Below are 15680 nucleotides of genomic sequence, written 5' to 3'. Positions count from 1 at the left end.
AATTTCAATGTCTAGAATCAGACCAATTTCTGGGATCACATCTATGAATTGAACATGAGTTGAATAAACTGGATGTGATGCTTCAGGTTAAATAGCAGTTGAAGGTCCTGTGGTGTGTGTACGTAACACACACACACAAACATATGCATATTAACTTATTGTTGCTATTGACCAGTGACTGCTGTGTGCCTTTCCTTGATTTCTTTTCTGAATAAAAAGTTTTTCTTAGGCTCCCACTACCCCTACTCCATTAATGTCTTGTACTAAGTGATGTAATTCTTAGGAATTTAAAGCTATGTGTAATGTATGTTTACTCCAATATTTTGGAAATTGAGTTTTAAACTTCTTTCAATTAAAGCCATGATTGGACTTAGACTACAAAGCAGATCTGAGTCTCTGTTGAGGCCAAATGACTCCACTAGTACAGAGCAAGTTACATAGAAGTTGAAGACAAAACAAGGTCTTTTTCTACAGACCTGTGTGTGTGTGTGTGTGTGTGTGTGTGTGTATGTTTATCTCTGTGAATTCAATGCTCAAACTTCTAAGGAAGATGAGAAAGAAAGAACACCATTTTATAACAAATGCTGGAGAGGGTGTGGAGAAAAGGGAACCCTTCTACAGTGTTGGTGGGAATGTAAATTGCTGTAGCCACTATGGAAACCAGTATGGAGATTCCTCAAAAAACTAAAAATAGAGTTACCATATGATCCAGCAATCCCACTTCTGGACATATATCCGGACAAAACTATAATTCAAAAAGATACATGCACCCCTATGTTTATACAGCACTATTCACAGTAGTGAATAGTGGAAACAACCTAAATGTCCACTAACAGATCAATGGATAAAGAAGATGTGGTACATATATACAATGGAATACTACTCAGCATGAAAAAGAATGAAATAATGCCATTTGCAGCAACATGGATGGACTTAGAGATTATCATACTAAGTGAAGTAAGTCAGAAAGAGAAAGACAAATACCATATGATATCACTTATATGTGGAATCTAACATATGACACAAATGAATTTATCTATGAAATAGAAACAGACTCACAGATATAGAGCACGGACTTGTGGTTGCCAAGGGGGGGGGGATGTGGGGGAGGGATGGATTGGGAGTTTGGGGGTAGCAGATGCAAACCAGCAGATGGATAAACAACAAGGCTGTGTTGCATAGCACAGGGAACTATATTAAATATCCTGTGATAAACCATAATGGAAAAGAATATAAAAATGAATGTATATATATGTATAACTGAGTCACTTAGCTGTACAGGAGAAATCAACATTGTAAATCAACTATACTTGAATAAAATAAATTTAAAAAAAGAAAGTACATCATTTTAAATATACAACTGCTTCTTTCTTTTTGCAAGATCATTGGTTAAGACTACACAAGATCTTTTAAAACTGGCTTACTTTTGAGGAAGACCAGTTAAAAGAATGTAGGCCACAGACAAAATTTCTTGGGTAGAAGGCCATTCTTCCTTAGGTTTCCCACACTCTTTCTGTTCATTTGTTGGAAATTTGCAGATTACTGTGTAAGCATCACAAGATTAAAGATCCCATTCCCCTTTGAAGTAATGCAACTCTTGTTACCAAATCATACTTATTTCATACCTCAAAAAATTGATCCACTCTTAACACCAAATAGCAAGGGTCAGAAATCAATCTACACTTATTTTAGTTTTGTAAATTTATTTATTTATTTTTGGCTGAGTTGGGTCTTCGTTGCTATGCATGTGGGATCTTCCTGGACCAGGGCTTGAACCCATGTCCCCTGTATTAGCAGGCAGATTCTTAACCACTGCACCACCAGGGAAGTCCCAATCTACACTTATTTTAATTCAGCAATCACTATGCAATGTAGTACTCTAGACATGGAGGAATCTTCAGAGAGATATGAATATATACCCTAGTTCTTAGAGCTAAATAGATTTCCCTGTTATAACCAATTATGAAACAATCATCTATATCTCGTTTGGCCCTTGACTTCAACTAGCTTTCAATACTGTCGAAACTGCAACATTCATGCATAATCCCCTAATTAATAAATTTGGCATACTATAATAAAAGAGATACTATAAGGTTTACTAGGCTGTGAGGGTTTTAGAGATGGGGCTATTTGCTATTTATCTTTTTATCTTTCAGATCTTAAAGCACTGTGTTTTTCATATTATAGAAACTTAATATGTGTTCATGGATAAGTAAATAATTATCGTATGAGTAGTATTAAGAATAAATTCTAAGGAGAGAGATATTGTCATAAGCCAGAATAAAAAGGAGAAATGTAAGGAGTTGGAAATTTCTTTCTTTTTATGATGGCTTTAAGCTAATTACAGTGAGTTTTAAATTTTGGAAGTTTAGAGTCATCATTGAGATTCTGAAAGAAGCTATGAACACTTTTGCCTGAAAAATACACATGTGTACATACATATAATATTTTGCATATAATTTCAGGAAGTCTTCAGACATTCTTAATTACCTCCATGGATATAGCTCTGGGTCCAAGGGCCCCAGATGAAGAAATCCTGATCTTTTTGCCTGATGTTTTTTTAACACCCTAAGATATGAATATATACCCTAATGCTTAGCGCTAAATATATTTCCCTGTTACAAATAATCATGAAACAAACAATAATTTATGTCTTAATTGCAGTGGTGGTTATATGACTTTATATATTTGTCGAAGCTCTTAAAACTGTATGCTCAAAGTGAGTTCTGTTTATTGTAAAAGTTACATCAATGAAATTCACCTTTAGGAAAACCTAACAGTTCTTCTAGAAAAATGGCACAGATGAACCGGTTTTCAAGGCAGAAATAGAGACACAGATGTACAGAACAAACGTATGGACACCAAGGGGGGAAAGCGGGGATGGGGTGGTGGTGGTGGGATAAATTGGGAGATTGGGATTGACACGTATACACTAATAGGTATAAAATAGATAACTAATAAGAACCTGCTGTATAAAAAAAAATAATAATAAAATTCAAAAAAAAAACCTAACAGTTCTTTAAAACTCCATAAATATATAGCTGAGGAACTACTTCCATAAAAACACTATCTTGAGTGTGTTGTATGACATCATGGACAACTTTTAATTTATATTAACAGAAAAACTGCTGCAGGTTAGACAGAATACATCCAGAGGACACTGTTTTGAACCAAGAAATGAAGACAATTCCATAGCGTAAAAATCTTTTATATCACTCTGAAGGAAAACAGTACAGCCATAGAATGGCTTGCGTTATGTGATTTAAAACCAGAGTTACGTTAGAGAAAACTTGATGTCTCAGGTCTAAAATCTCTGTTATATTTCCGTGGAGAATTCTTATAAATTCCCAGTGCCTTATTTTCTCATGTGTAGACAAATTTTGTCAAAAGTCTTCTAAAAAGTAGAATAACTTGTCATTGTCAGATGGTCAACATCATCAATATGGTTTGTTGGCCAAGTCGCATTTTTAATGATATCGTCTTATTCAGTCTGGATGGTGTTTATTAAAACAAAAACAAAAAACAAACAAACAAAAAAACAATAGACACCAGGGAATCCAGCTACCTTAGGGAAACTGAGGTGAAGACCTTACTCATCTTTACTTAAAATGAATATATGCCATATATCAGCAAACACCTTCTTCTCCAAATCTATTTTGACATACTGTAGTTCAAATATCAGGCATATGGGAATATAGCTCTGGTGCTGTTCATGGTATGTGTGTGTATGCTAGGACAATGTCAGGAATGGGGTGAGTAATGACATTGCAAATTGAAGTCATCTGCTTATTTTCCACATGCCTGCTCAGAGCAGACAGCTGCAAAGGAATTTCTCCAGGCTGCTTTGTCCATGACCTTGACCCTGAGAGGACAATCCTTCAAAGAGAAAGGCAGAATCTCTTGAGAGAAGAACTGTATTATTAATTTATCTATGTTCTGGTCTTCTATAAATAATGGTAAATTTTTGTAGTCTGATGTCAATCTTAGTTCAAATGCTCTTCTTAAAGTATATTCTACATTGGTCAAGAGAAGATAAGAAAGAACAAAACATTAGCTCACTATTGTATGGACCCACTCAGTAACAAAATAAATCAAAAGCAAGCCTGTACACAAATCTTACAATAAAAATGAGAAATATTATAACTATCTCATAAATTTTTGAGGAATTCAAGAGCCTGGTACTCTCTAGTCTACTGTAATTATTATAGGCAGAAATAAATACAGTCTACACTACCCAACCATGACCTTTCAGTAGTCTTTTTCCTATAGGGATTCCAAATAATGACTAGTTTTAAATTGGCACATTGTTGACCAGTGCACTTGCCTAAGCAAATTTCTACCCCTATACTTATCCATGAATTTTTAAAATATAAATGAAGGATAGCTTTTTATCTGCAAATCACTGGAGCAGGCTAGATTCTTTGTACCAACTACTTGGCTACATATTTTGTTTGAGTATGTTCCCACACTTATCCATTTCACTTGTTTTGGGAATTGTAAACAATTTAAATAGGTAGATAGTTTTGTGTTAATCTCAACATGTTTTACATTCTTAAATGACCCAAATCACTTTTCCATTTGGAAAATTAACTTTGGCATGCTGTAATACAAAAAGAAGCACTGAACTTCAAGTGAAAAAGACAATACCACTGTTTTCTGCCCCCATCTCTAAAAATCTGTGTGATGACCTTGAGTGAGTCACTTGATCTCTCTTTCTTTTTCTTCCAGCTCACAAATGATGATCTGGTCATTCCTAAGGTTATTTATAATGAAAAACTTCTATTATCCATGATACATCACTATAGAGCTATAAATATTTATTTGCCAGTCATAGAGAATGAAAGGAGAGGTTATGCCGTCCAATTTTCATGACAATACATTGGAAGTAATTTTTTGACTTGCTTATAGAATCACCTAAAGGGTACTGACAACATATTTGGTTCTTTCTGGATGAATACCATCGCTAGTATTATACCATCATTTCTTGACATTTTGTCTTTGGAAGCTTTCTTTCTAGAATGATTTGACAGTTCAACAGGAAGAATGAAATTTCTTGGCATTTGAATATATACTTGACACATAAAAAACACAATATCTGAATTACTTTGCAGTGTTTTTACTTGACACATCTATTCCTATTTTTCATATTGTGCCCCCTTAACCTAAGTAGCTGGAATCATCTGACTGCCACAAAAAATGAAAGTTTCCCTTGTTGCTAATACTCTGGGCAGTTTTTCATACCAGTCAGTTAGAAATGTTGCCTACCTCCTAAAGCTTTCCAAGTGACAAGATTGCAGGTAACCGCTATTTACTCCAGTATTTACTAGTATTTACTGTATAGAATTGCCGATTCCTGCTAGTTCCAAGTGTACATAGACATTTCTCTGAGACTCATCTTACTGGCGTTTAAAATATCCATACACTGTCAAGAAATAAATAAAAATTATGACAATTATAAGACATTAGAATTCTACATCAGCATTACAACCTTGTCAGTTTAGCCTCTCAAATAGGCAAATAAACTCACCACTTACTATTCCATTATAGCTATTAATTTTCTTGGAAATCTGTCAGCCTAGAAATATACTAAAAATGTGTAGAATAGCCCAATTCAGCATATCTCAAGCTAGTGACATGATTTCTACAGGTAGCTCTGTCAAGGACTGATACCAGAGCTTCACAAAGGAGTGGTTCTGTGTATGTCATTACCATATAACAGGAAAAGCCAGTCTACTATGTTATTTGTTCTCACTTACTCTGACTGAATTATATTATAATCCTTTTTGTTACACGTTCCCCCAGGGAAAATTTTTCTTGATCTTTTATATTTTCAGCAACCTAGAGCATTTCTCTGTCTTTAGAATGCCACTGATCAGTGGATGCCAGTTTTCAGAAAGATGTACATAAATATACCTCATAATTAGACATATAATAAAGCAGTGATTTATTTAAACTGAAGGACAGCTAGTTTATTTTTAAGTTTCCATTTACTTGGCAAATATTTCAGACTGTTCACCAGAAAGAAAAAAGTAATATAAAATTTGAGGAAAAGTCTATCTCTTACTGAAATTGTTCATTTTAGAATCAGCTCACTAATACATGAAGGAGACAGGAAATATCTCAATGCTTCACGTGCCATGAATTGTCATTTGTAAATGACATGGATAAAAAATTCTCCTGCAATAAACTATTGATTCCACCAGTCATAATGATATAAAGAACATGATATGTTAGCATAAGAACATTTAAGTGTCTGTTTTTTTCTGCTAATGTAGTTACATCAATTACATTTCTTTCTAGGAGGGAAAATGGACATCACCCTAAATTTATTTCCCACTGTCTTCATGTCCACATAGTATTTAATTTGCTATAGATAGGTTAAATGCAATGAAAATCAGAGACATGCTAAGAGGGTTGAAAATAGCAACACACTATGAGAAGTTATATATTTCAACAAGCATTTAATTTAAAACAAATTTCTAATCTAAAATTGATCTTAAAAGTAAAAATAAATGCAGCTGTCCAGTTTTCCCAGCATAACTTATTGAAGAGACTATCTTTTCTCCATTGTGTGTTCTTGCCTCCTTTCTCATAGATTAATTAACCATAGGCACGTGGGTTTATTTCTGGGCACCCTATTCCATCTATTGATCTGTATGTCTGTTTAAGTACTAGTACCATGCTGTTTTGATGACTATAGCTTTGTAGTATAATCTCAAGTCAGGGTGTGTGATACCTCTAGCTTTGTTCTTCTTTCTCAAGATTGTTTTGGCTATTCAGGGTCTTTTGTGGTTCCATATAAATTTTTGATTATTTCTTCTAGTTCTGTGAAAAAAGTCATGGGCATTTTTATAGGGATACAGATTGGATCTGCAGATTGCTTTGGGTAGTATGGACATTTTAACAATACTAATTCTTTCAATCCAAGAACACTGAGTAGAACATTTTCTCACACTATATACAAAAATAAGCTCAAGATGGATTAAAGACCTAAATGTAAGACCTGAAACCATAAAACTCATAGAAGAAAACATGAGCAGAACATTCTTTAACATAAATTGTAGAAATATTTTTTTGGCTATGTCTCCTAAGGCAAAAGAAATAAAAGCAAAGATAAACAAATGGGACCCAATTAAACTTGAAAGCTTTTTCACAGCAAAGTAAACCATCAGAAAAGTGAAAAGACAACCTACTGAATGGAAGAAAATATTGGCAAATGAAATTACAGATAAGGGATTAATACTCAAAATATATAAACACCTTATACAACTCAATATCAAAAAAAACAACAACCTGATTAAAAAATGGACGGAGACCTGAATAGACATTTTTCCAAAGGAGACATAAAGAGGCTAACAGGCACATGAAAAGATGCTTGACATCACTAATTATCAGAGAAATGTAAATCAAAACCACAATGGGGTATCACCTTACACCTGTCAGAATGGCCAACATCAAAAATCTACATACAAATAACAGATGTTGGCAAGGATGTGGAGAAAAAGGAACGCTTGTACACTGTTGGTGGGAATGTAAATTGGTGCAGCCGCTATGGGAAAGAGTTTAGAGGTTCCTCAAAAAACTAAAGAAAGAAGTGCCATATGATCCAGTAATTTCACTACTAGGTATATATTTGGAGAAAATGAAAGCACTAATTTGAAAAGTTACGTGCACCCCAATGTTCACAGCAGCATTATTTACAATAGCCAAAATATGGAAGCAACCCAAGTGTCTATTAACAGACGAATGGATAAAGAAGATGTGAGGAATACACACACACACTGGAATATTACTCAGCCAAAAAAAGAATGAAATTCTGCACATTTGCAACAATGTGGATGAACCTAGAGGGTACTGTGCTTAGTGAAATAAGTCAGACAGAGAAAGACAGATACTATATGTTATCACTTATACATGGAATCTAAAAAATAAAGCAGAAGCAGACTCACAAATATAGAAGACAAACTAATGGGTACCAATGGGGAGAGGGAAGGGTGGAGGGGTATGAAAGGGGTATGGGATTAAGAAATACAAATCACTATGTATACAATAGACAAGCAACAAGGATATACTGTACAGCACAGGGAGATACAGCCATGATTTTGTAATCACTTTAAAGGGAATATAACTTATAAAAATACTGATTCATTATTCTGTAAACCTGAGACTAATATAATATTGTAAATCAACTATATTTCAATTAAAAAAGTAATAAAAATGCATGTCAGTGGTTTTCTAGAATTTTCATTAATGAAGAGACAATCTTACCAGAAAAAAAGGGCTTTTTTCCCCTTAGATGATCTGCTTAATATTTTTAAACTCCCAGATATTTCTCTGATCAATTTGTGTTTTTTTTAAAATCCTAGTAATATGTTCCATCTTTCAAGTTAGTATCTCCTGTTATTATTATTATGTTTTTATATATGACCAATCTGTCAGTTTTCCTTTAATAGAAATTTCCCAGATTCATTCCCTTGGTAGGAAATTACAAGTGTATTTGAGAAATAAAAAGTTTAATAAAAAATATTTCTTCTTGGGACTTCCCTGAAGTCCATGCTTCCACTGCAGGGGGCGTGGGTTCGATCCCTGGTCAGGGAACTAAGATCCCACATGCTGTGCAGCCAAAAAGAAAAAAAAAGTGTTTAAAAAATATTTCTCTTTATCACTCTCCTTCTGTTTCGGTCTCTTTCACACACACACACACACACACCCCAGAGTTGGGGGAGAGAAACAGAGGGAGGGAGGAAGAGGTGGATGAGAGAGAGAAAGGGGTGGGGGAGAGAAGGAGAGGCTACTGTGAGCTTACTAAATGCCAGTTATATGTGATTATTTTCGAAAATCCAACGATCTGCTCTGCTCTGTTAAGTGGATTAGAGAATGAACTTCAAATTGGACAGACTTGAAATCAAACCCAGCTACTTACTAGTTATCTTGTCTTACGTTTATAAATTGTGGATATAACAGTACTTACCTCATAAGTAGAGTTGTCAGTAGGACTGACTGAGTTCATTAAAGCAATTAGTATGGTATTTGGCCTAACAAAACCTCCATAAATATCTGCTCTTACTAAGACACTGCCACTCTCTCAAGAAATTTATAGTCTAAGGAAGGGCAGACAAGTAAACAAAAAATACTAATAAAATGTATCAAAAGCTAAATTAGACTTATGCCCATGATGCTGTACAAATCAGATAGTGAGCCTCTCAGCCATGCAAACAGTTCAGGGGAGGCTTGCAGAAGCTAATACATACAAGCTAATTTTTACAGAAAGGCAGTGTGAAGTACCTCATGTTGTGTTCAAGAAATCACAATTTAAAGCATATTGTGATTTTCAAAGTTGATCCCAAAGTAGAAGTGTATTTTATATTCTTTAGAAGCCTGGAAGTATAATTGGAAAACACAAAATTCCTTTAAAAGGATCCATAATACAGCATTGAGGAGACTGCGCCCTGGAGTTGAACAGCTATGTGTACCTATGTTGAACCCTGGCTCCTTCACATGGTAACCACTGTTAGATGGCAGCACTTAGCCTCAGGATCTTCATCAAGAAAGAAATCATAGCAACACTCCCTTGGGGTGTTTTGAGAATTAAGTGAGTTCATGCTTATGGAGTCCTCAGTAGTACCTATCATGTAATAAATACTCAATACACAGTAATTCTGTTTTATGTCTTTGCAGTTTGATATACAGCCTTAAAAATTACATCAGTTTTGTATTATTATGTTCCCATTATGTAGAGGTTGTTTTAATATAGAATATTTGCAATTACTTATAATTGAAAAAAAATCAAGCTTCAAGAAGATATGCTAGTTAATCAGACTTCCTAGGAAGAAAGATTGTTTATTCATTCTTTCATTTAATACATATTAATTATATGCCTACTTCAGGCCAGACACTGAGCTAAATGCTGGGATACAATGCTAATAAAAAGTGAACTTATAGCCCAGTAGGGGAAGCGGGTTTTAATCAAATAATCATACTAATAAATGCATAATTGCAAAGTGAGACAAAGTCTCTGAAGGCAATCATGCTAATGAATGTGTAAATGTTCTTTAGGGAAGCTGAAAAGATAAAATAAAGGAATCTGATTTAGATGAAGGATAATGGTGATCAGAGCAAGTCTGAACAGGAAAACCATAGGATAAATAAGAGTTACCTGCTCAAAATTGGTGGGAGAAATGAGGGGTCGGAGCACTCTGGGCAAAGGAACAGAATGTATAGAGGTGCCTGTCAATTGAGTGAAAGCAGGACACCTTCACAGAACAAAAGAAGGGCACATGAACTGGAACAGGGAAAGTGAGAGAGAGAAGGGTATGAGATGGAGTTGGGAAGGTGGCCACGGACAGACAGTTATGCTGAGTTTTGAATGCCCTGTTACGGATTTGAGTCTCTGAAGAGCAACAGAATGAAACTACAGTGTTCTAAGCAGCAGTGATGACATGATGAGATTTTCACTGTGTGAAATGCTTGAAGTATGGAGAGAGGGAGAGAGGGTCAGAGAGAATGTGAGAGAGCTCAAGCAGGATATTTGTATCCAGGCCCTTCGAGAAGCAAAGATTAGATGTGCAAGGAAATGGGGAGAGAAATGGGAGAGGCTGTGGGAGTCATGAGACTACCCACCTTGGTGAGGGAGAGAGGGAAGGAAGACATTTGAGTGGGAAAGTCTTAGCCCACCATTCAACACCACAGATGAGAAGCTCTTGAAAGTCTTTTAAGTGAATGCTCTGCCTCCCAGGAACGGGCCTACCTTGGCATCCCTGTTGTGCTCAGTCGCTGTCTGGGAGCAGTCCATGGGAAGTTTGGCGTAAGTATAACTGTGTGATGAATTGCAGAGTACAGCAACTGTGCTCTTTGGTCAAATACACTTAGCAGAAGATCTGAGAGGTGTATTTTCATGGATGCCACACATTGTGTTGACTGTGAAGAAGGAAAGAAATAAATAGATATGATCAAGATTCAAGAATTAAAGTCAACATCACTTTATAAGATTTTAGAAAGGTGTAAATGACAACTTACCAGAGATGCATTCCCTGACCACCTTGTCTATAAAAGCACCTCTCTTCTCCCACATAATCCTGTTCTCTCATACAGTTTTATATGGGGATCTGACATTTACCAACTTCTGATATAGCAAATGTTTTACTTGTTTTAATTCTTTATTTTCTGTCTACATTCCTCCCCAACTGCATGCTAAACGTAATGATTACAAGGTGATTTCCTTGCATTTTATTGCTCTTTTGCCAGTAACTGAAGCAGTATGGCCATTCAAGATATATTTGTTGGATAAACTAAGGGAGGGGGTTGCTTTAAGGATGAAGAGGAGAAATTGTCAAAGAAGACTCCCAGTTTTACAATATGTGAAACTCGATGGATGGCAGTTCATTCACTGATGAAATACACAATGAGAATCTTGGGCAGGTGGGTGAGAAAATAACAAATTTTTCCTGGTACTTGAGTTTGAAATTCCTTTGAGATGTCCAAATAGAGCTTGCACGCTTTCTTAATAAGCCAAATATTACAGTATAAAGTTTTATGCAGGTAATGGAAAGTTGCAGTGTACATGTTAGTTAAATCAGTTTGTGCTTTTCCTATTTTATAACATATTAATGCATTGAAATATGAGTTATCTTGTAAAATCAACACATAATATCCATCAATACCCCATTAAGAGATGATTGAGGGGACTTCCCTGGTGGTCCAGTGGTTAAGAGTTGGCCTTCCAATGCAGGGGGTGCGGGTTCGACCCCTGGTCGGGGAGCTAAGATCCCACATGCCTCAGGGCCAAGAAACCAAAACATAAAACAGAAACAATACTGTAACAAATTCAATAAAAAGACTTTTTAAATGGTCCACATCAAAAAAAAAAAAAAAAAAACTCTTTAAAAAAAGAGATGATTGAAAAGATCAACATATAAAGGTAATGTTTGGAGGAAGATTGGTTAGTTGTGAAAGCAGAGAAAAGGGAAAAATCACAGAAATAAAAGTTTTCAGTATCATTCAGCCACTGATAGACAAAACATTGGGTCTTTAAAATCTGGTTTCCTTGGCAGAACCTTCCTTCTGTGAAATAGATATAAAAAGTTACATTAACAAATACTATTACATATTTAAATCATCAAACTCCCTGAATTCTGATCGCATGCTTATAAATTAAACTTCTTATGACTTTTTCTTCACAGTTGTCTATCTACCAGGAAAGTAAGGTCATGTAATAACAAGTTCTCATTATAAGTTCATGATTGGGAATTCTAACCTCGTGTAAAAATCTCTTGGCCTCAGTTAATGGGTGCCCCTCTCTCCCTTTCCTAAGGGAGGCATTAACCCAGCTTTTGAGTATCCAAGACTTAAGACCAGATCCTGCATCTGATAAATTCACCTTAGTAATAAGATGCCACCCTGAGAGTTATTTGAAGTCAGCCTACTAGATACTGTTTTCAGTGGCAAAATCTGCACATTGCTCTTTGCTCACAAATCCCAGAACAACCAATATTTGGATTCAAGTTCCTCCTCAGCCCAGGCCACAAATTACCTTTCCTGACCCCACAGTTCACTTAATTTCTTTAAATCCATACTCACTCTAAATTCAAGAAATGTGGAGCCATGCACTTGTATAGTTTTATTTCATGTAGTATGAACAATCACCTTCATTTTTCAACTTCCATTCCTCATATGCATGCCCCATATCCTCCACCATCTCTAAATGTCCACATTTTATCCATTTTTAAGTACCAATACAAATGTCACTTATTCCACAAACTGCCCTGTTCTCTGAGTTAGCTGTTCTCTCTCCTTCCTCTGCATCACCACTCCCCTTAACTCTTAAACTTCCTATGACAGGCAGCATTTTCCATTTAGTATAGTTTATACACATGTAACAGGTCTCCAACTATCTTAGAATATCCAGATAGGGAATCTGTATCTATTTCATGTATGTTCTCCTATGTATTTTACACTTAGTGATTTATATAGAATAATTATACACCAAACACTTTTATTATAGCAAGATAAATTAATGATAGAAATGCTCATTCTTGAATCATTTGAAGAATCTGTTTAAGTGCTACTGTATCAACTCAATGCTGTTTGTTATGAGTGCTCATAAGTATAACTAGGTCCTCTACTTAAGAAAAATAAATAAAATTATAGTAATATTTTCATGAGAAAGGATAAAATTACAAGGAATATAATCCTCAAAGACCTGTCAAGTTGTGCTTATTTCTATTTCTTTTACTATTCCTGCTTAGAAAGAGTTTTCTTTTTTTACATTTTTCAACTCAAAATCTTATTCTTTAGAAGAAAAATACTAGAACAAAATCCATTTAAATTCTCAGTTGCTATCTAGTTTAAAATCATGCCATTTAAATATACTTAGAATTCCATCTAGCAAATGTATTAAGAGGATTATGTTGTCCCTCAAAATAAGCTCATCTTCTTCAGGGCAGAACCAATAATCAACAACCATCATATTTGAGCTTGCTAAATTTAGAGCCTTTTTAGAAACATTAAAAATTTTTTTTTTTGAGATTTACTTTCTGGGAGGAAATCGCATATTCCATTTTGTGGGTCATTTGAGAATTATAGCATTAAGGATATCACTGCAGACTAATGAAGAGAGAAGGCTTTTTTTCTTTTTTTTTCAAAAGAAAACCATGAAGCACATAAGCCAAACTGTGTCACACATGTCTGGTACAATCACACTTGCAATATTGTTAAACCCTGACACTGGCATTTTGCTACTCTGATGATGTGTCAGGAAATTTTCTTCCTTTCAGGAGCCTGACATTTGCCAAGAATGATGAGGGTAGTTACTCTAATATTATTCCATGCTCATCTCTGGCTTAGAGAGACACAGACACAGAGGATATAGGACAGTGTTTGCAATCCATTTCATGGAATCAGCACAGCATTCTGTACTGGATAACTGTTTTGAGAAAAAGTCTCTGTGTCAATTTAAAGCAGGTACAACATACACACAACACTTTCTGGCAGCAAAGTTTGAAACCATAACCAAATTCAACAGAATACATCAGATGATACCCTAAAAAAAAAGACCCTTGAATATTTTAATAATAACCTCTAAGAAAGATAAGCTATTTTGGTGAAAATTGACTATTATCTTTCAAACCAATGTAATGTTCCATAAAGACATGAAGAGCATTTTATTTCTTTGATCTCATCGTATGCAGTTGTTGTTATTTAACCATTCTATAAGTGTGAGAACTAGATACTATTGTATGGACCTTGGATTTAGAATATATGAGTTTATGTGTTGTAGTGTGTGACTGGCAAACCTCTATGGCTCTCTGAACCTCCGTTTTCCCTACAAAGACTCCTATAAATATTAGGTACTTGTTTCTTATTAGAGAAATCTTATTAAACTACTCTTACCTGCTTTTAAGCTATAAGAAAATAATGTCTAAATATCTGAGATTTTAAAAACAGTACAGAGATGCAAGTGTAATTTTTTTTTATTATGAGAATATTAATGACTGAATTACCACTCCCCCAAATCCATATGTTGAAGTCCCACCTCACCAATGTGGTTATATTTAGAGATTTACAGATAGGGCATTTATCAGGTAAGTAAGGCTAAATGAAGTTATACTGGTGGGGCTCTGAGGCAGTAGGATTCGTGTGCTTTAAGAAGAGACACCAGAGTGCTCTCTCTCATGTATGTTAACTCATTCTCTCTCTGACTCTCTGTTGCTCTCTCTTTCATGTGAAGACAAAACGAGAAGGCAGGCATCCGCAAGCCAGGAATAGCGTCTCATCACAACCCAACCACGCTGGCACCCGGATCTCAGACTTCAGTCCCCAGAACTGCGAGGAAATAAATTTCTGTGGTATTTTATTACGTGACAGCCCAAGTAGACTAATACAGAGAAGACTCAAGATAGTAATAAATATAAGTATTCTGAACATTAAATAAGTCAAATAAATGGAAGTAAAGCCATCAACTAGAAGTACACTTCTTGTTACATTCATATAGTGGATTTCTATGCAAATATTAAAAATGATATATAATTATATGAGAAAATATACTATATATTAAACAAAATATATATTGCTAAGTAAAAAATAAAAGATAAAACATGTCCAGCATGGGTGCTTTATTTAATATATATGTGTATATATTATATGTGAAAATGTCATTGGTGGTTATCTTTATTTGGTGAGAATGAGCCATTTTAACTTTCTTCTCCTTTTGGCTTAACTGTATTGTTTTAGATAGAAGGAAGTACTAACTATATAATATAAAAGAGCAGTTGTTAAAGTTTTTAAACGTAGTTTAACCAAATTTTAAAATATTGCAAGTTAGTATTTCCAGGAAATAAATGGTAACAAGAACATTATGTAGAGATAACACATCCAAGATTTTGGAAAACTTTAAATAAATATGCTATATTCCAAAGCTAAGCTTCTCAAGTGGCAATGCCAGAACCACATTTAGATTTTGAGAGCCTTCCTACCTATGTAAGAAGCACAGCTTATATATGTTGTTTTTACATATTTTTAAAATTTTGAAACTCCTGACATTTAAAATATAAAAGATATAAATTAGACAATAGTAAAAAGAATCCAACCATTTCCTAACTACCAACAAGCTACTAGTATAGTTAATAGCAAGCAGTTTATACAGTGGAAATCTGATTAATTATCTGGTTTTCACTCCATCTCTA

Source organism: Balaenoptera ricei, chromosome 4 (genome assembly GCF_028023285.1).
Source record: "Balaenoptera ricei isolate mBalRic1 chromosome 4, mBalRic1.hap2, whole genome shotgun sequence".
NCBI lineage: Eukaryota > Metazoa > Chordata > Mammalia > Artiodactyla > Balaenopteridae > Balaenoptera > Balaenoptera ricei.
Note: the sequence above shows the minus strand (reverse complement) of the source record.